This window comes from Syngnathus typhle, linkage group LG13, assembly GCF_033458585.1.
Source record: "Syngnathus typhle isolate RoL2023-S1 ecotype Sweden linkage group LG13, RoL_Styp_1.0, whole genome shotgun sequence".
Classification (NCBI taxonomy): domain Eukaryota; kingdom Metazoa; phylum Chordata; class Actinopteri; order Syngnathiformes; family Syngnathidae; genus Syngnathus; species Syngnathus typhle.
This window is the reverse complement of record NC_083750.1, coordinates 13341196-13361615: the sequence shown is the minus strand read 5'-3', so window position 1 is coordinate 13361615 and position 20420 is coordinate 13341196. Positions and strand designations below refer to the sequence as shown.

The 20420-nt window shown below is 45.0% G+C and overlaps 1 protein-coding gene across 1 annotated transcript in view; it reads right to left on the bottom strand.

Moving 5' to 3' along the window:
• LOC133165851 (zonadhesin-like) overlaps nt 1-18833 on the bottom strand; it is a 46898-nt gene extending 28065 nt beyond the window's left edge. The window contains 1 exon segment of the mRNA XM_061295743.1: nt 17667-18833. The gene's annotated coding sequence lies outside the window, so the exon portion shown is untranslated.
• Between the last annotated feature and the right edge of the window lie 1587 nt (nt 18834-20420).

Below are 20420 nucleotides of genomic sequence, written 5' to 3'. Positions count from 1 at the left end.
ACGACTCAGAGGTCGTTTTGTGAGTGCAGCTACTAATTAACAGAGATGGAATTAATCATTTCATTGGAGATGAAGCGAGTGCACAGTTCAGATCTCGGCTTTATCTCTGTGCATTTTTTTTTTCTTCCTCGAGAGCTAAAAAACAAAAGCACTTTGTTCTATTTCCATGGGCACAGACAGCTAAACTCTCCTTTCTGGGATTAAGGCTCGTTTGGATGGATGACTTTTAATACCACGTGAATCAATTCTTCACCATTATAGTTGATCATTTCAATTCAAAGTGAGTGGGTGCAGATGAAACCTGTTTTTATATTCCTTGGTAATGTTTTCCTTTGAACTACCCGCCCTTGGCTGTACAGCCGCTTTATTTCAGCCTTTTCGAGACCTCATGGACTTGAAAACGCTCGTCGTCTGTCAGACGGGCGTGCAGATGGATTGCTGCGTCGTAATGGAAATGCAAATCCCCGTGAAAGAGCTGAGCTGACGTGGCAAGCCAGACAAAGTCAGCACATTTCTATGGAAAAGCGGATTATGAAAGTCATCCGTCCATCCGTTGGTGGGTCAGAGTTGTGGCTTACCAATAGGGAGTTACCTGGGACACAAGTATTGGGGCACCTGCCATTATTCCTTCAGGAATTCCAAATGGAAACTACGGCAATAAAGAGTACGGATTGACAGCTCCGTAAAGTCGGTTGCAAGATATGCATCTCGTCCTCCTCAAGTACAATATGGAGCAAGTTGACAATCGATGATGACCTTTGGTTGTTTATTTCCGCTTGCACGTTGTCACCGTTCGTTACAATTTCATTTCATGCATTGTTATCACATCACTTGCCGAAATGGAAAACGGGATGAAGCAATTCGGCTTATCTCGTTCGTCCCTTCTTGATTCGTCATCGATGACTCGACTATCAAATTCAAAAAAAGAACGGAGGTTGCCCTACCCCTCTAGATGGGGGGGTCACGGGGGCCGAAACATGCTTGACCTGAGACAGCCTTGTTCTTGGCTATGGCTTCTACTTCCGTTTAATACGTATATCCATATACTAGTCAAGTCAAGTCAAGTTGATTTGTATAGCCCTAAATCACAAGCAGTCTCAAAGGGCTTCACATAGACAGAAATTGACAATTATTCTCAAAGCATCCTCTGATCTTAAGCTCCCATATACTACTATTGACTCAAACCATTGCTAGCGTTAGAATATTGCAGGCATTTTGACCAATTATCCGTCACGTGCATACTACTTGAAGTGTAGCCTTGCCACTGGTGAATGTTTGAGTTCTGCTCGTGGCGGCGTTGAATTAAATACAGCTTTAGGTTCAATTCATTTATGCCATAACTAGCACATTTACAGCTGCAACTTTATCGGGTCGACACGGAGAAAGGACTTGCCGCCTTCATGTTTAATTGGTTTTTCTCATTAATAATCCCCTTTTTGGACAGGGAACGACAGGCAAGTGAAAAGAGTGAAGGCGGACGCCAGCGTCTCATTACAGGTGATGATATTGCAACCCAGACAGATGCCATAGTTCTGCCGCTGCCAAGGAATCAATGACATGGCTGCCAGCTCAAATCACGCTCACAGCTGTCAGGAAAATGAAGTGGAGCTCGGCTTAGATATGAGACGGCCGGACGGACGGACGGACGGACAGACTGATAGTCTTGAAACTAAATGGCACAACAATGGAATGACGGATCCATAGTGAAAATGTATTCATGTCTGTCTGAAAATGAAATCCAGCAAAATCTCACTTTTTAGGCTTGAAGAACTCACTTGGCTTTCGTACCTACAATCTTGTCAACAAATTGGTACGAAAAGACATTTTTGAAGTCAACACGTGGTACATTTACCATATTCCCATTATGCCGCGTGGCAAAATGTCATCTTTTGAAAAATACAGCCGTACGTCGTTAGCATGTCTGACATACACAGCATATTGACTACATGTCTGATACTGCTGACTAACTAACGAACCAAAGAGGCCAAAAATCCGTTATGCTTCACCCAAGATAACATCAAACGTGATGGAAAGAAATACACGTCCGTTTTCCTCATCCAGTGCAGGTGGTTGGGATGCATTTCGCCTCTGCTAGGTGTGCTCCCGCACTCCGTCTGTTAACGTCAGCTCCTATCGGCTATGTCGTGACCTGCCTCTCGCCTTCCCAGTTTAATTTCCATTGTCTTGACACAAGCACTCACTCCTTGATAGGTGGAACGCGGAGTCGTCGTTCTCCTCTTCCGAGAAGCTTGTACTCCCTTTTAGCCACTCGACCGCTGAAACTTCATCAGCAAGCAGTAGGTGTTTTGGGTTTTTCTTTCCGAAGAATTTCAACGACAACCCTTCTCGTGTAATCATCTATACGAGCGCGAAAAGCAACGCGTGTACGGACGGATACACGGTTCCCGAAGATCTCGAAACAAATACGAGTGACTTCTCGCGCGTACGCTCACACCGACCGACACTGGCCTGTCGCCCGCCATATGTATATCGTCGTGCACGTCAAATTTCGAAGCAAAGTGATCAGGCAGGCCTGCGGGGCTCATCGACCGGCTGAGTGCCTCTTCACACGCCCTCGCTCGGGTTGGCCAACGTGCTGAGAGCTCCATGACAGAAAAGCAGGTGATTGCATTCTATTCCGTTGTGTTCAGTGGGAGGAACCCGCCTGAGCTCCATCCCATTGGCTTTATGTCACTTTTCATACAAAACCAAATGCGAGGATGGCTGCACCTTTTGAACGCTTGCCTAAAATTTGAGATTCTTAACATTGAGATTCCGGTTGAGTCAAGTCTAATCAGCTCCACACTCTGAGAAACAACATTCAAGACCAACGTCACCCCTTGGCTATATAGTAGGTACGTCTATTATTTACAGCTCCTCTGTAATTGAACCGGCAAGCAAGAAATGGACTCACTACCCACGTTGACATGCATACTTTAAGAATCACAAAATAGCAGAGACCACGTGCATATAATGTATATTGCTTGGGTCACCCTATGGAATAGCTCAGCCTAAATACTACATTTCTAGAAGTCATGGTAACAGGAACGTCATCATAAAATGCATCTCAAGGACTTCCGCAGCAGCAGCAGTTGAAATGACTCACTCGCTCTGGTTCATTTCTGGCAAGTGAATTTCAACGAAGGAATTTCCGGCATATTCAGTTGAATGAATGAATGAATGAATGGGAATTAGCCCTGAAGTTCACACAGACTTGGTGAGGCAAATGATGAGGTAGGCGCTCAGAAGTCATTATGGCAAATGTCAAACAGTTCACACTTGCTAAGCAGAGTTTTGCCATCAAGGTCGGGGTGTCACAAAAGAAAGACGAGCAAGGACAAACTCGCCCTCGGCACTTTTCTCTCCAGTGTGCGAGTGCTGTGTTTACTTTGGATGACAGATGCAATCTTGCCCTATATCAGCCTTTCAGGTCCATCTATTTCTCATTACTCTGTCCAAACAATGTCATTGTGCCCAACACACACAGCTATTTTTCGCAAATTAACAGACAAAGCAAATAGTATCTGTTCCCGCTTCTTCAAGCTGCATGTGCTTCTATTTCACCCTCATCTTTTTACTTCTCATTTTTCTGCAGCCAGCCACTCTGTCTTTCTCACTTTGCCATTATTCGCTTTGCACGTATGATTTACTTTCTATTAGGGGATTAAAAATCAATTACGCAGGAAGCCATGCGTAGGCGTGATTATAGCCGAGCATGTCGGCGCCATTCATCACAGGACCGCCCTTCTCCGTAGCCGCCGGTTACCCAACAGGCACACAAATGGAATCAATCGCAATAAAAAGCCAATATATAGCCAAAGATAAAAAATTTTTTTAGATGGCATTATTTTTTTTTCTCTCTCTCTCGCGGTCCTCCAAAGTTTATGTATGGTCAATGAGGCTGCACGGGGTCAAATCTTGCCCATCTCTATCAAATTTGCTTTTATATTTACCAGTGTGTAATCGAGGGATAATGGTATCCACGTACAATTTGGTGAAAATACTCAAATACTCAATGCCGGGGATGGCCAAGCACCCTTCGAGGCTTTTACACAAGAGATGAGGACTGACCTAAAGTCCATCGGAGCAAACTTGCCACTGAGCGCCATCATCCTTGTCTCTCTAAAGTAAGCAAAAGAAACATTTTTGTTTGGTTTTGTTTTCCCGCCGCTTGGGTTCATATAGATCTGGCCCCAGCTTTCTTGTTGAGCGCCAAAGCAAGAAGAAGGTATCATGCTCTGCTCGCTTAATAATCTTCCATGTCCTGCTCCCTGAAGTCTTCTATAAATATTGTGTTGTCTGCCTGCCCTCTGGATGTTTGCCACTCCATTCTTCTTTTCGCAGTTTTCTCCTCTCTGTCTCAAGATGAGTTTTGCAATATTGCTGCCTATAGACATCAATGAAACTATATTCAGGTACTCTTCTTGCCGACTGCATCGTTTCACTAGCCCATATTGCTACTTGGCAAAATATCATCGGCACTACGTACGTCGTATATGATATCTCTGACAATTTAACATTGCTCAACATGGATGCCATAAATAGTGGTACGATGCTGTCCAAAACGGAAAAACCTATGCAGTTCCTCCAACTGTTTCATTTCAAAGGAAATCTTTCAAAATCAGAAAAAACTGGACTTTAAAAAAGAAAGAACAAAACAAAGTGACAACACGCTAGTTAGACCCACTACCGTGCCATTTCCTCGGCCGCTCAAGCGGAAAATAAATAGTACGTATTTGCAGACAGAATACGCAACTTCTTGTTAGCAGATCAGACCCACGGAGATTTAGCTTGTATCATCAGTTGAGATGGTTTCAGTGCTGAACAACAAATATGTAGCCCTTTTGAAAGGCGCATCATTTACTGTGCACAGCCCAGAAGCACAGTCAAGGTTTGTGTCTACAGTGTCTTCTTGTCTGATGCATAGAGACATTGCCCATTCCTTCCGTGTCTGTCAGATTCTGGACTTTTGTCTGTTTACTTGGAATGCTTCAAAGGTTATTTACCTGGATTAGAGGAGCCATCTGTGGTAGCCATCCCAAATTGCTTTGGAGGTGGCTGTCTCAATAAATACTGAGCAGGCAGGCAGGGAGGCAGGCAGGCAGGCAGGCAGGCAGGCAGGCAGGCAGGCAGGCAGGCAGGCAGGCAGGCAGGCAGGCAGGCAGGCAGGCAGGCAGGCAGGCAGGCAGGCAGGCAGGCAGGCAGGGGCAGGCAGGCAGGGGCAGGCAGGCAGTGCAATGGAAAGGCACTAAGAGGTTTGCTCCAAACCACAAAGTTTAATAGCCGCCCTTTCCATCAATGACTTATTTGCTTCAAAGTGGTCACCGCCCCTCTTCATCCCCGGAGTCACCTCTGAGACTTTTTTTTCCCCCAATGTTGAGTCAGTTTAAAGACAGACCTAGCCATCGGGCGAGGAAAGAAGACTCACTAGACATGCCCAAGGTGAGCGTATCGATTTGTAAAAAGGCCGAATCTGGTGGGATTTCGAAAATATGCCCGACGGGATGCAGGGGCGGGGGCGGGAGGGGAGAAACTCCAAAACTCCCTGTTCTTCTCCAAGCACCAGCATAGACCTGCTGTGAACGTAATCCTGAGGACACTTCTGTTTGGAGCCTTAAATTGGCAACTGTACCTGTTCAGTCCAAAGCATGATATCACCTTTTGATGGAGACCTTATCCAGCGGTGATAGGTTGAGTTTTTGAGAAAAGAACGGTATTTTCCCCATTATTTTTGCTACCGCAAAATGAATCTGTCCACTGATTATTCCTTCTTTTATTGTGGATTTTTTACTATAGCACCAAGGAATGCCTCGTTGGTTTCCCTGCGCATGAAGCAAAATCCATTAAGGCTTGCTTGAAGAGCTTTGGCGTTGAAAAACCCCTTCTTTCAAATGAATCACAAAAGAGAGAGTGAGCCATAAGACTTTCGTTTGGGTCCAAGGCCAGTGGTGCTCCAAACCCTTTCCCAGAAGAATAGCCACTGAGGAGGAACCAAGCGGCGCGCCAGCTGAGGCGGAAAACAATTTGTTGCTCCCCTCTTTGCTGAAATGAGATCTGGGAAGCCAGGACCTGAGCGGCCATATCCAGATTGTTTTACAACTGCTGCAAACAGAAATATTCCGTTTGTGACAAATACTAGACATGTCTCTCCATTTTGCCATGCATACTATATAGAATGTGTTCCCATTTGATTTCCGCTTTTGTCACTCATGCTAAGGTTTTCGGAACAAATCTGGCTGTACTGTTGATGAACCTTGCTGGAAACCTCTAGTCAGGGGATCTACAATGTGCTGACTGTGCATTCACCCAGGGATGCCCACATCTCGCTTTCTTGCTATGTCAGACGTCTTGCTATATTGGACGTAGGCACCAGTAGATACGACGTACCGAGCATACGCACAGCAACACAGAGGCTGAAAAGCTGGTTGGCAAGCGTAAAGAATGCTCAAAGAGGTTGTTGAATTTTCAGAAGTGACCTTGGGAATAAATTGGGAACCATTCAACCGGGATGGAAACGTCAATACGGTAAGAGCTGTAACTCTTGCCAAGTATATTTTGTCTTATTTGAACTCAAATGAACACTCTATTCTCACCGATGTGGAGAATATCCGTACTACACTACGATAACAGGATGGACTCTTGTACTGTTAACATTCCAAATGAGCTGGGATGAGCGGTTTTCCGACACAGTTGCCATGGTACGACATGAGCCTTCATTTCAAAAGCATCAAAGCCAACTCACAATGTTATAAGGCGCACGCACACAAATGTCCGTCCGTCCGTCCGTTTCTGTTGTTCATGACTAGAGCCGACCAGGGAATGCTTTTGCACTTTAGCTTGAGTGACTCAAAAAGGCTCTCTCGCACACGGTCATAAACGTTGAACTTATTTCCTCCAAGGTGCAGATGAATGCCTTTTTGTTCTTCACAGCAACCTTTACGGACCTCGGTTCCATTAAGATTTGCCCCTTGGACAGGCAAACTTTAGACAGGTTGGCCCTCCTTCAATAGGCGTGCGATTCACCACTATTCACCGCTGCTGAACTTGAAAAGTTGTTGACTGAAAAGCACCAAATCTTTCCTGGCTCTCCTTTGAGACTGAAAGGGAAATGGTGAATTTCCAAGGACAGGAAGCAGTAGATTTCATCAACACTCATTCCAATCCTTTTCCACCTTTTGCAAAGAGCATTCATCTTGACCGGACTCTGGCCGCCGCACTGCTGCGGTGGCATGGTTTATGCTTTTCCTGTCCTCCAAAGATCTCTTTAGGGGGTCGTACGGGGGTCGAGCTCGGTTCATTTTGACTTCGGAACTCCTCGGCTATTCGCGTATGCGCAAGTCCACTTGCAGTAATTGTGTGGAGAGAAAAAATGTGGAGGAGGGAGTAGAACGGCTTTGGCAGAATCTTTTTACAGCTGTAATGGGGACGAATTAGGCGCTCGTGAGTCATCTTGACGGAACATCGTTCGACACTAGGAGCCAGACTTTTTGCTTGGGCTAAAAGTCGATATTTTCATTCATCTGCATGGAGAAGTGAGGCTGAACCTGTAAGGTTTGGTGCCTGGGGCAAATCAAGTGTCAAATATTGGTTTTTGGTTGTTGTTGTTGTTGTTGTTTTTTCCCCGGTGCTTCAAGGTTTGTAATGGCTGCTGTTAAAAATTCACAACAGTGAGAACTCGAGTGGGCACAATTGGACAATCTCCGTGTTATAGCCAAATGGACAGATGCTTAGTTGGCTCGATACATTTTCCACATCGGTTGTCTCGCTGAGGGTAAACTCTCACACACCGAAAAGCGGCCCAGGCAGGGGCGACGCATTTATATGGGCGCAATCAAACTGGTAGAAGTCCCAGCGGCTGACCTGAGCTGAAACCCAATATGTCAATGGACGCAGCTCAAGGCATGTTTGTCGTAAGAGCTTTCCTATATGCTCATGTGCACAAATGTTAGGATTGGGACCCAACGTGTTATGACTGCACTTTCCCAAATTGTGATTCGGGCCAAGTTCATTGGACTTGGAAACTTGATTAGCTACTGTACATTGACGGGAATCCAAATGGATCTAAAGCTTGCTTTGCCTGAAAGCCAAAAGTGTCATTAGTGCTGGCTTTCTATTCCACTATCTGTTGAGAGCTGGGAGGGAAAAACACGATACTTTTGCGGCTTCTTCGTTAAGCCCCAACTTCATCGAATGGTTGTTCTTTTGGAGAAAATCGTCACATTCTTTGACTGTCTTCCACACAGATATGCCAACCTCACAGCAAACCTCTTCTCGACGGAAATATAAACGTTGTTAAACAAGAAAACAGAAGCAGGGTTCAGTGACAGCTTCCCTTGTATGTTTGCGCTGAAGTCGGAGAAAAAAGACAACGCCGGCACAAAAATCAATTTCTTTCCATTTTACCCTACATCCATTGTATTCTGGTACAAATAGAAACACTCGTCCAAGAGGCACTCATCACTTCTAAACTCCAAACATTTTCCAATAGGCAGTTTGCACTGGTGTCCGAGGGCAATGTGAAAATTATTATAGCTCTTGTGGTGAAAACATCCCACTATAAATCAATCAATCAATCAATCAATCAAAAAAAAAAAATAGCTTACCACCCATGTCTACTGACCAAACTGTACAACAACGTGTGATATACATAAATCTTCATTCTGGTACCTCTAAATTGCACATGCATGGCAGCTCTTTATGGCAGCGTCCATAAACTTCAGAGCTCAGCTATGAAGATGAGGGTCCATCATCTAATAGGAAAATGATCTAGGGGTCACGTTGATGGTGAATGAACGAATTAGCGTTTTGTTGTTCTGGTTAGTCAAATGAGACCCAGGCCAAGCGGTCTTTTAATGAGCCCCGACTTGGATCTAATTTCAAGAGTCATTTAAAAAGCGCTTGATTGATAGGTCGTCTTGGTTCTTCTTCACTGAGTCTGATAAGCCAATGGGGGAGATGAGCACGCCAGACTGGACTACGATTAATGGCTTGATGCTTTTGCTCGTCTAATACGAAGCCCAAGATAGCCAGACCTAAAATATGTCGTTTGGCACCAATTTAAAGGGGCTTTGTCTGACATCAGAGTCGAGAAAGATTCGGATGGTAAGCAAGTATTCATTGCTCCTTGTTGAAAATGGCAACGTGACACATTTCCAAGCCCTTATTTACATGTACTTTACCCCTGAATTTCTATTCAGTCAGCGTGAAGGGCAATGTTTCTTGACCTCGGTTTCGATGCATGCTAATTTATACAAATGTAAGCGTTCCTTACCTACTGATGCACACTTGAAGGAGTTTGTTATAGCCTCTTCTTCGGAGGTAAGGTCTTTTGCTGAAAACCCAATTGTCCCCCTCAATCCGTTGAGAATGGCAAATGTGTCGCGATGGAATGGAAAGGGTTAGGGTTAGGCGTCAATCCATGTGTGGTTTGTGTAGGAATGAGATATTTTAATGAGAAGAAATAGAACGTCTTCACAAACATTTGCCACGGTCCATGATAATAGTATATTTGGATGGAAGGGGAAATATGACAGAGGTGAAAAACGTAGATATGCGGATTCCTCATCCAAGCTAATTCCTTGCCCTGCAAATTTACCATAGTCTTTGTGCGTTGGTAATTGATTGGCATAGAGCCCGATAATCTGTGTTCGGTGATGAGAGGGTGCTTTGAGTAGGATTTCGTTTGATACGAAAATGCTATATCAATCCGAGTATTTCATGCAGAGGACAAAAGTAAGCGGATGACCACAAATAAGCAGCCGGCTGAACTGAATCCAATGATTATTCATTCCTTCTGCATAGTAATAAAGGGCTTGTGAAATCCCCACTGAATATGAATTAGCAGTGTTTCTAGCATCTAGAGGTTAATGACAAGAAGAGCGGTATACTTGATGACTAAGTGCTCTCGCAATCAATGGCGCAATTGCTGGTAAGACGCATGAGAAACGTCATGCGAGTTTCACTACCGAGTCCCACTACAGAGTGCGTCTTGTGTCAGAAAGAAAAACAAAAAGGAGAAATCTTATCGGTAAGAATTAGGAGAGGATGATTTCGGTCGGCTTGGCAAAGAATGATGATTTCGGTCGGCTTGGCAATGAATGATGATTTATGAGCATACTATAAAGCGACATCTAATGGATGATCAAATTCATCGAGAAGGATTTTTGATCAATCCTTTCCATAGCTTTTCAAATTGTCCAAATCCTCCAAATTTCAGCTTCTCAGCAGTAAATATGTTTTCTGTAGTCCTCCATACAAAAACAGACTTATCATTTTTGTGTTGAATCAAAATCGAGCATTTGCTTTTCTTTGGCATCACAATGTTGGCCTATTTTTGATACATTACGTGTTACTAATGAATCAAGAAAATCATTGACAGATTCATCGATTCTTTTAAACAAATGCGATTAAATAGTATCTTTTTCATTTGATTATACACACAGAAACAACATCAGTCGCAGCTCATTTTTGTTGTCAGCACAGCACCATTTTTTCCCTCTTACAAAAACGCCACTGACAAGTACCCAATAACTTTGAAACCACGGCTGTAGCAAACATAGCGGAGCAGGTTGCTGCACTTACTATGGACAAAATGGTTGTGAACTGGTGTGTCATTTCAATCACCCAAACCCCCCCCGCGCACGCACTCACGCAGGCACACACACTCAAAGCGTAACTCATTAGCATTACTTCTGTGGGCCAACCATTTTTTTCCCTTGATTGAAGAGCCCGTGCTTCGAGTAATTTCTTCGAAGGCTGACAAGCATTTTACGAAATCTCCATCCTTGACACATCCCATTTGAACCAATAAGGTGCTTTTGTTTTCATTTGTTTCTCTTCTGCTTCGAAATGTGGGGCTGTTTTTCGATGAGAAATTGAATTGAAAATGTGAGACGGGCACAGTGTGTACACACATTTAAATGACTCATAAGGCTGAAATCATGCATGTGCATTCAAAGAGACGAATTGTGTGGGTGCTGATGTGTGCACGCTCCAGCTTTAGCTTGAATGATGCCAGAATTGCTTGCAAAACCTGTTAGGGCCACCCTAACAAAACCCATTGAACACACACAGTTACTGTCTTGGTCAGTGGGTCCGCCAAAGCCACGGTTCCGCCAAAGCCACGGTTCCGCCAGAGCCACGGTTCCGCCAGAGCCACGGTTCCGCCAGAGCCACGGTTCCGCCAGAGCCACGGTTCCGCCAGAGCCACGGTTCCGCCAAAGCCACGGTTCCGCCAAAGCCACGGTTCCGCCAAAGCCACGGTTCCGCCAAAGCCACGGTTCCGCCAAAGCCACGGTTCCGCCAAAGCCACGGTTCCATATTTGTAGTGAGACTTTTTGATCATTAATGGAGCATTTTTTGAACCGGATTTTCTAGCTAAATGTAAACTCTTAGATTGCATCATTAGCATTACTATGCTAGGCTAATGAGGCTAATGAGAGCTAGTGATTCCCATTCATCGACCTACGAGATGTATCAGATGTGGTATCCAATTTCAGTTCATAGATCCGATTACTGATTCCTTTTCGACATCAAATGAAGAAAAGTCAGCCTGCTAGCCTCTCGTGATGCACTTTTCTTTTTTGGATTCATCGTGTTACTCTTCAATGTCCAGCCATGTCGTGTATATTTTGTATTACACTACTTTTGTGTTTATTCAGAACCTAATTGGGTATCATATAAAGTCCTGAAAATACCCCCACACGTTGATTGGAGTACGGGAATCACAAGAATTTGCGGCTAGCTATATACACCCCCTCCCGCTCTTCCGCATGATGCACCTGCGATCTGCCAAACTGCTGAAGCAATGTTACGGACGATGCCATTTCCATTCCCCAACGCACCGCGCCGTGCAGGTTGTTTAGCATTTCACAGTCGGGGCTCTCGCGTTGCCTCGCGCAAGGGTGCTTCCAGACGTCATCTCCTCGGAGCTAATTGCTGTGCCCTTCTCGTAACGAAACGAGCGCGGGAAATAAATAACTCATGGGCCCCTTGGTTTGCTCATTAGCTGACTGCAAATTCCCCGCTTTGCAACTTTTCTCAGCTCACCGCCTCACTTGGTCTCACTTAAGTTTGGCGCAACGCAAACAGGCGAGCTTCATTGGTCTTTATATTCAAGTCCCATTTCAGGGGTCAACCTGTCTCCCGGGTGGCCTGTTCACAAGTGAGAGTTCACACTCAACATTGCAGTTCTTCAAGTGAACAAGGCAAGTGAAGGCTTTTCACACATTGAATGGGTATTTAAGAAAAGTGCAGCGGTCCTGAACTATCGTCGCTTTGTCTTTGGTCGGAATCCGATTTCAAATTTCTCATCGGCGAAATTGAAAGAATCCACTTTCAAGTACTTCACAATCCGAGATGTCTTTCGTCTGACATTAACTATAAAAACGTTGCTGGTGACATTTTTAAAAATGGCAGTCACATAATAACGCTCACCTCGAATATTTCCCGATGCTTTGCGTCACCCTTTTCTACACAGGTTTGTAGTTGGCAAACAAAGAAAATACAATTCAGCAAAATGGAACAGCAATTGACGGCCAGATGTTTTTCTTTTCCAAAAAGGTCAGTAGCGCTCGGAAATTCGGCAATTCATTTTGAATGCGTACATTGAATGGGTCACGCCTGGCATGGAGGAGTAAACGCACACAGACGTGAAGCGTATCCCCACCAAAATAGGCCCTACTACATTTTCACGAGTGACAAGTGGGACTTTGCAAGAGTCATAGGATGTCGGGAGATCATTTCCCATCGGAGCTTCTGAGATCTTTCCTTGCATTCAGACGAGCTTTTGCCGTTTGTTGCGCCTGATGATCAAGAACGGAACGTTTCGACGCTAATGCTGCAGAATTATCCGTCATAGAATGGGCATTCTCGGATTGTCTTGCTTTTGCCTCAAACCTAAAGCAGATGTCCGGTTTGACTCTGCCCTCCAAGTATGTTTTTGGAAAAGCAATAAAGGACAGCGGCAACATTTGGACACCCTGATAATTATGCACATACTAATAAAGTGAAGTCACCAGGGCTATCGATCAAAATCAAGGATGCGGCAATGATTAGTTATGCCTGGCTGGGTTTGCTTAACATGCTCCATCTGCAGGCGGCGCAAAGGTATGGAATAAGCAGACTTGGGGAAAGAAAGGGCCGTTGCACTGACAAGGTTAAGCTGATACAGATGCAGTCAAAACATGCCATGGGCAAAGGTCACCGAGGCTTGGTCACTGGAAAGCTTCTTGAAGCAAATTACAAAAATGGAGCAATGTGAAGGTGCACACATCCAGAATAGTGGAAGGGTTGACTTGGGTTGGCTTCACATGCATATATTTGACTCTCATCGCTCTTGCGAGCACATCAATGCACAGCGTACCTGAAACACCGCACAAGTAGTTGCTACTTGTCAGCAGCTGCCCTTAAAAGGCTAGGATGTTTCCAAGCTGTAACAACAGACTGTGAAGGCTATGCTAAAAGCTACGTAGATACTACTTTGGACAAGCACCAAAAATGGGACCAAATATATGACCAATGGTATCCTAATGTCTTCATAACGTCCCCGCAGCCAAGTCAAGCCCAGTCCGATAAGAAAAAAAAAATCCCCAAAACTGCAACTTGGGTTAAATCAAGAATGCAAGTGCTTTTGCAGAGTTGACAACTTACAACAGCCAGGGAAGTCAATATTTAAACACAAGCACGGCAAAAGATAAAAACCTCTTGCAGCCTCGCTCTGTTTGATGTTCAAGGCTGCTTGGTTCAGGCCTCATCAGTCTTTTAGGTTCAAGCTGGATTCTTTTTGTACAATTTCCCAGCTCACTTGGGTCATGCATGGCAGGAGGCTAAGAGCGAGCTTCTCTCATCAACGCCTGTGAAGGTGCCCCCGCGCCCAATGTATTTCTCCCGCTGTGCTGAGACACCTCTGAGCTTTATTTTCAAACACACCCTTTGTGTGTTTGGCAAAGATGAAGACAATGAAGAAGAGATGCTTAGCGCTTAATACCACCTAATACCAAGGGGAAAATGTCCACCCTTTAGAAGTATTGGATTGCTAGTTGTAGCCACTTGGACTCAAATCCTGCCTCGAGGTCACTACAAGGGTGCTCATCCTGTTCTGCCTCTCCAGAGTATTTGAATTTGCTCACCATCTTGGCCAAAGGAAAAAATGCGTTGTTATTTTTTTGCTATTTTGTTGCATTCATTGAAATATCAATAATAATGATTGACGATTTTTCCATCAATTATAATGGGTTCCAATTTGCGAAGGGAATGGAAATCAGGTTCCCCAGTAAATGAAATGCTTGCAATTGTCCAAAATGTTGACTTTGTTTCCGTGGAGATTGTCTGGCCTTCCTTACCATGACCGCTGTCAACACTTCCCTTTTTGCCCATACCACAACTAACCTTGACTTGTACGCAATGGGTCAAGTACAAATGTTGGCCTTTCCAAAAACGAAAGCTCTCAAGATTCAAGAACTCAAGTAAGGCAAAACCTTTCCTGTTGTTTGAACGACTGCAAAGAAATGGCTTCTCATCATCTCCCCTTTGCTGTGACTGGCCAGGACTTCATAGAGGTTGGCGAGATTGCAACTACTGTAGCCTGGACTTCATTGTGTGCATGTGTGTGAGGAAGGACAAGAAAGTCAATGAAGAGAAAAGGTAGACTCCTACAAGCAGCAGTACGAGACCATCCCGAATCCAGTGCCAAGTGCGTAATCATCTGCCACGTCATTACAAATGTACTTCATTTGTAAACTAGTCTGGGATAATGATACTGTGGCCATAGATGGCCTGTTTTCTCGTTAAATCAGGGGCGGCAGGGGGATTTGGATGAGCGATGCGCTCCGTGCCTTTCCGCCATTTCCCCGGTTTGCTTTTTTGGAGTGAGTCTCTTAATCTCTTGGCAAACTGTGATGAGACTGCAACTCCCTGGGAGTGCTAACAGCATATCAATAATACATCCAGTCCAGCCGCATCCATCGCAAGACTGCAAGCAAAGGCGGGCGGGCGGCTGGGCGGTTCGGTTGGGCGGGCGGGCGGTTTCGGGCGGGCGGTCAGGCAGGCAGGCAGGCAGGCAGGCAGGCAGGCAGGCAGGCAGGCAGGCAGGCAGGCAGGCAGGCAGGCAGGCAGGCAGGCAGCCAGGCAGGCAGGCAGGCAGCCAGGCAGCCAGGCAGCCACGCAGGGAGGCAACCACGCAGGCAGGCAGGCACACACCCTGCCATCACTCTTAACACACACACAAACACATGCATATAGCCTTTCTATTCTCCCCGTGACTCTGGTTTGACTCTGTGCTGCCACCGTCGGCTCGGCATTATTTATTCATGGCGGATCCCAAGTATGAGCTAAAATTGCGCTGAAAACATGTGAGACTATTTTCAAAAGGCTGCCGCATCATCCCACAACAGAGTGATTGCTCAGTCAGTCCAAAAGAAAGGGGACAAGTGTCGCCGCCGCCGCCGCCGAGGCTCGGGCTCTGACGGTAGATGCTTCCCCTCCCTCGGCGTTTGCCTTTGGACAGAGGTGGAGGTTCGCCTTTCCTTTTGGCTGCTGAGAAAATGTCAAGTGGATTTAAAACAAGCGTGCATCTCCACTATTGATTCTTTGTGTGAAACATTCGGGGAGGAGATAAAGCTAGCACAATATTTGCTGTTTCAATAATACATTGACAGCTGATTGCAAGGCAAATCCTTGCGCTATTGATGATAAATAAAGGATGGCATGCAGTGGGTATGCTAGCTTGTTCTCTTTCAACTCAATCCTCGACGCTGTCCGCATGGAGTGTTTGAATCTGGTGTGGAATTCGAATGTGTACTTAGCACCGGGGGAGAGCCTAGGTATGCAAATGTCTCTGTTTGTCATTCCGCTTTGCAAGGAGGTCAAGAAAAATGAAGAAGAGAAAAAAAAAAAAGAAAAAAAAGAAAGACGCTCATTGAAGTGCAGTGGCAGCCATCCGGGCTAACTCATTCATCGGAGCGCATACGGTGAGCGCATCTTTTGTCTTTCTCTGGAGGTTTGTAATCTTTGGAGACTTTAGTCAAGGCCAAATGGCTTCTTTTATTTACACGCGTAAAGGCCACTTTAAAGCCATCTGGCTTGCTTCTGTGAATTTGAGTCCAGGGTCAAAAATTCAACACAAGGACATTCTTCCAGAAAAGTTGGGCTGCCTGCAATGGAGATACACGTGGAATATGAGGATTTGCTATTCGAAATCGCTTTCAAGGATTGAAATCATACGTATGCAGTTTGGCCATCACGAAAGCCTTAACTCGAGTTCTTTTGGTTTGTCACTTGTTCATACGGTTCTGGAAACATTACGGTTGAGTTTTTGGATCAAATGAGTTTATTTTCCTATGAATTCACGGCCATGGACACTTGAAGCATATTTGCCAAGTGAAATCCGATATACGCATGGTGGTTTTGTTTTGAATACATTTTGAAAACCTCTTTTACAAGTGTTGGCTGGGGTACATTCCTCATGCTAGCCTGTTGGTGGCCTACGCCAAGCGACGGGGACTTTGAACGTTGGTTCACGTCACACGTGGAATGATGTTGCCATGCAAAATGTCATTTTAATCCGCATGCCTCACGTGTCCTTACAGTCGTCTTGGTATCGGTGCAAGCTGTGCCTCGAGGTTTGTCACGTTGTTTTATGCCAACATTGACATTGCGTTGGAGGCAGGATCTCAATCCTGATTGTGGAGAGACGCACCTCCCTGCTTGAGATGTATTGCCTTAAGGGAAACAGATCAAATAGAGAATTCCCATAGATAGAGGACGATGCAATGCATTGGACTCCAAGCTAGGGCGCGCACCTAGAGCTACTCAATCGTTGCCTTTTGCGTTAACACTTGGAGAAGGCCATAGAAGCGTTATAAAGATAGAAGTGCAACCGTGGGCAGCAGACGGTTGCCTCCAAGGGTGGCTCGTGAAGACATCTGAGCTAGCTTCATGCTTTACTTCAAACAGCGTTCCCAATACAACTTGAAGAGCAAGAGCAAATCAACAGCATTTTACTCCACCAAAGTCTTTGAAAAGATTTTTCATGACGCCATACCTCAAGCAACATCTTTCCAAAACAATGACAGGCTAGCCAGCAAGTCTTTCAAAAGCAAAATACAAGGAGGTGGCAATAACGTCAAATACATGAACACTGACAGCATTGCCTTTTTGCTCCGGTCTAATTCTTACCCTTGCATCCCTTTGGCCCACCTAAATCAAGATCAATGATGGAGTTCTGTCAGAAGACCTTCACTGTTGACTACAGCAAACAAGAAGCAAATGGGACGTAGACAAAAGTGAAATGATAAGGCTGTCGACTACAGCAAACATTTTCAAATGAGACGCAGACAAAAGCAAAATGATAATGCCTTTTCCTCAACCTGAGAGAGGTTCAGTACACAATTTCATCTGTTCACCTTTGGAATGGCTTACAATGGCAACGACACTAAAAAACAACGATTGCAACGACAAGCAATAACACCCAATGTCAACTCAAGTAGGATAAGCATTCCAAGCTAGCTAACCACAAACATCTCAGCTGTATTGCATGCACCAAGTCAGGATCAATGAGTGTGTGGCTGATGCAATATCAAAAGACGAAGACACAACACGCAGAAAGAAAGAAAAAAACAACAACCAACAGATACAGGCATGACAAAATTGGAATCATAGCATCTCACCTGTACGCCGGAGGCTTCCAGTCATTGTGAAAGTCCTGCTGGAAGTCGCCTTCCTGCTGTGCTTTTCCACTGCATCCGTCCTCATCAGCTTAGCCTTGTTCCCGCTGTGCGTCGTTCCCATTTTGCTGCCCTTTGAATTGGACATCCACTTTTTCTTTGGCTTGTTTGATATGATGTGCATCCATTGCAGCCTGGTCATCCTCCCATCTGTGGTCTCTTCTCAAGGTTTTGCCCCCAGCAGGGGCTTTCAGAGTTATTCCTTGCCCCGCCTGGGAGTTTAAGATCCGGCCGGGGATTTAATTATCCATTTTTGTACATGTGAAGCTCTTTGAGACTTGCTTGTGATTTCGGGCTATATCAATCAACTTGACTTGACCAACAGTAACACGACCCAATAGCTTCATACGAGCCTTGCTCCCGCCGCTAAGCCATAGAACAGCGTGAGCGTGCACTCAAAAAACAGCTCTAGTTGTCACCTGCTTGTGAGTCTGTCTCCCTATTCTACTGCAACTGGAGGTGTATTAGACCAGTTGTTGGTCATTTCACAGGTGTGCACAAGCCGGTGTCGTTAGAAAAAAGGGTGGACTGTGCCATTGTGGGCGTGAACATAGCCAAATTCAGTCATGTGGCCATCGTCTGATCATTTCTTTCTTTCCCATTTGTAGATTGGACTGTTTTTCCAATCATTGTCCATGTCCTGTTTTAATGATGGCTTGGTTGGTTGGTTGGTTGGTTGGTTGGTTGGTTGGTTGGTTGCAAAAATGATTCGAAAAGGTGGGCCTATTTTTGCAAAGTCCACCAGCTAGCTAGATGGTCCAAATAAGCCTAATGAGAGAGGGAAAGTTGTGCATCTAAGTGTGTTGCATGCTTTCACCTTTGATTTACTTCTAATTACCGATGGATTTAGCTTCAGCCAATAAACTAATCTCTTAAATTGGATTTCTGCAGAGTAGTTTCTCCCCCCTCAAGTTGGCCGTTCCTCGCAACTACCTTAGCCCATTTTGTGTATTTTTCATCCCTCCTCTTGAGCCGAAAACCCCCAACCGCACTCTTCGTCTCGTGATTAGCATATCAGAATGTTCCTAGATTGATTGATTGATTGATTGATTGAGAGAACTTTATTTCTCCCAGAGTGGGGAAATTGTCTTGTCACAAGAGTGCAGAAAAGGGTGAAAAAAAGAAAAGACCAAATAATAGAGGGTAAAAAAAAAACCCAAAAGCAAACAAGTTACGGCTTTTGCGTTCACTTCGGATGCGGTTGTCATGGAAACAGCAGCACCGTTCCCGGGCGGGGTGCTGGCGATAGGGCTTGACTGATGCGTCTCTCAAGCAAACCGCTGCACTCCGACTCACAACCTGGGTCTGTGAGAGACAATCGGCCCGTTGGGAGAAGGCCTGAAAAATCCCAAGTCAAGCTCGGCCCATAGTTTTGCAGCATCCGAGCAATTAATAGGGCTATTGTACACCAATTACCGGAGCTTCTTTATGATCCTGGTCATCGCTTCGAATCTGAAGTCGTTTAGGATGGGAGGCACATTTGGTTTCGAGCAGACGGCTGAAGCCCGGCTAAATGAAACAATGGCTCTAACCGTGCCTGTAATGAACAGCTCTGACTTTTGGGTCCAATTGTATGGATGAATGAATTGAATTGGACCACTGACCACTTAGGAGTCAAGTTAGGGGCCATTACTAGTTGAAGCTCCCAACATTCAAATGGAAACCACGAAATTCTGTCCATTTTCCAGATGAATTGTAATTTAGAATTCATTTAGATAAATCCGAACGATTCCTGACCAGATGTTAGGATGGCTAATGAATGACATGAAAGCCACGTTTGGACGCGCCCTTCCCTGGAGTGCGGTTTGCTCTTGGAGCTTCGTGACCTCTGACCCAGGAAGTCTAATTAGCCAGCAGACCAGGAATGTACCCTTGGTGGCCTTTTAGCACGGTCAGAGTCGTCGGCATTGTCCGTCTTTCCATACTCACACTGCCGCACGCGCTCTTCAAAATGGCTACTATTTTTAAAAGTAACTTTTTCCATTGTCTTTGGCTACTTTCTAAACTTTCCCATCTCATTCTGATGTGTATCTTTGCATCGACACTCTCCATAGCAACGACACTGCCTAACCTCGTTGACACATTTGCCTCCTCCCAATTCCAAAGGCCATTTAAATCCAGAGTATTTCAAGTTCTGTTAAATTGTAGCAACATCATAAGAGCACACACAGCAACAGCGACATTCGAGAACCTTTGCAGCAATAATAACCAACGTTTCTCTGTTGTTCACGTTCGTAATGATACGCTTTCAAGTTAGGCATGGAAATGACTTGATCATCATATAATAGCTGTCAGGATCGTGTGTGGAGGAGAACAGGAGCTTTATTGTTTGCCATCTTTGTATGCTGACAGAGCCCTGTCTGACAATAAAAAAAAAACATTATGGGCTACAGCTAGTCAATGTTTTTATCGGTGTCAAACGGCACACAATTCACTTTTGAAGTCTCGGATTCCACCAGTGGTGCACGTTTGTCTTACAAGTTTTGTGAGACGCCATTCATCTCTATTCAACACGATTGTATTGTGGTCTGGTCAAAGCTAATTCATACCGATCAATACCAATCAAAAAGCCTTCTTCTCTTTGCTTTGCCAGTAGCCGAGTGCAGGCTTTTTATTTGTTCCGCAGCTTAAAATATCAGCCAAGGAGAGACGGCATATTTATCTCTAGGCCATTTGCGAGCGGCCCATGTAATGGTT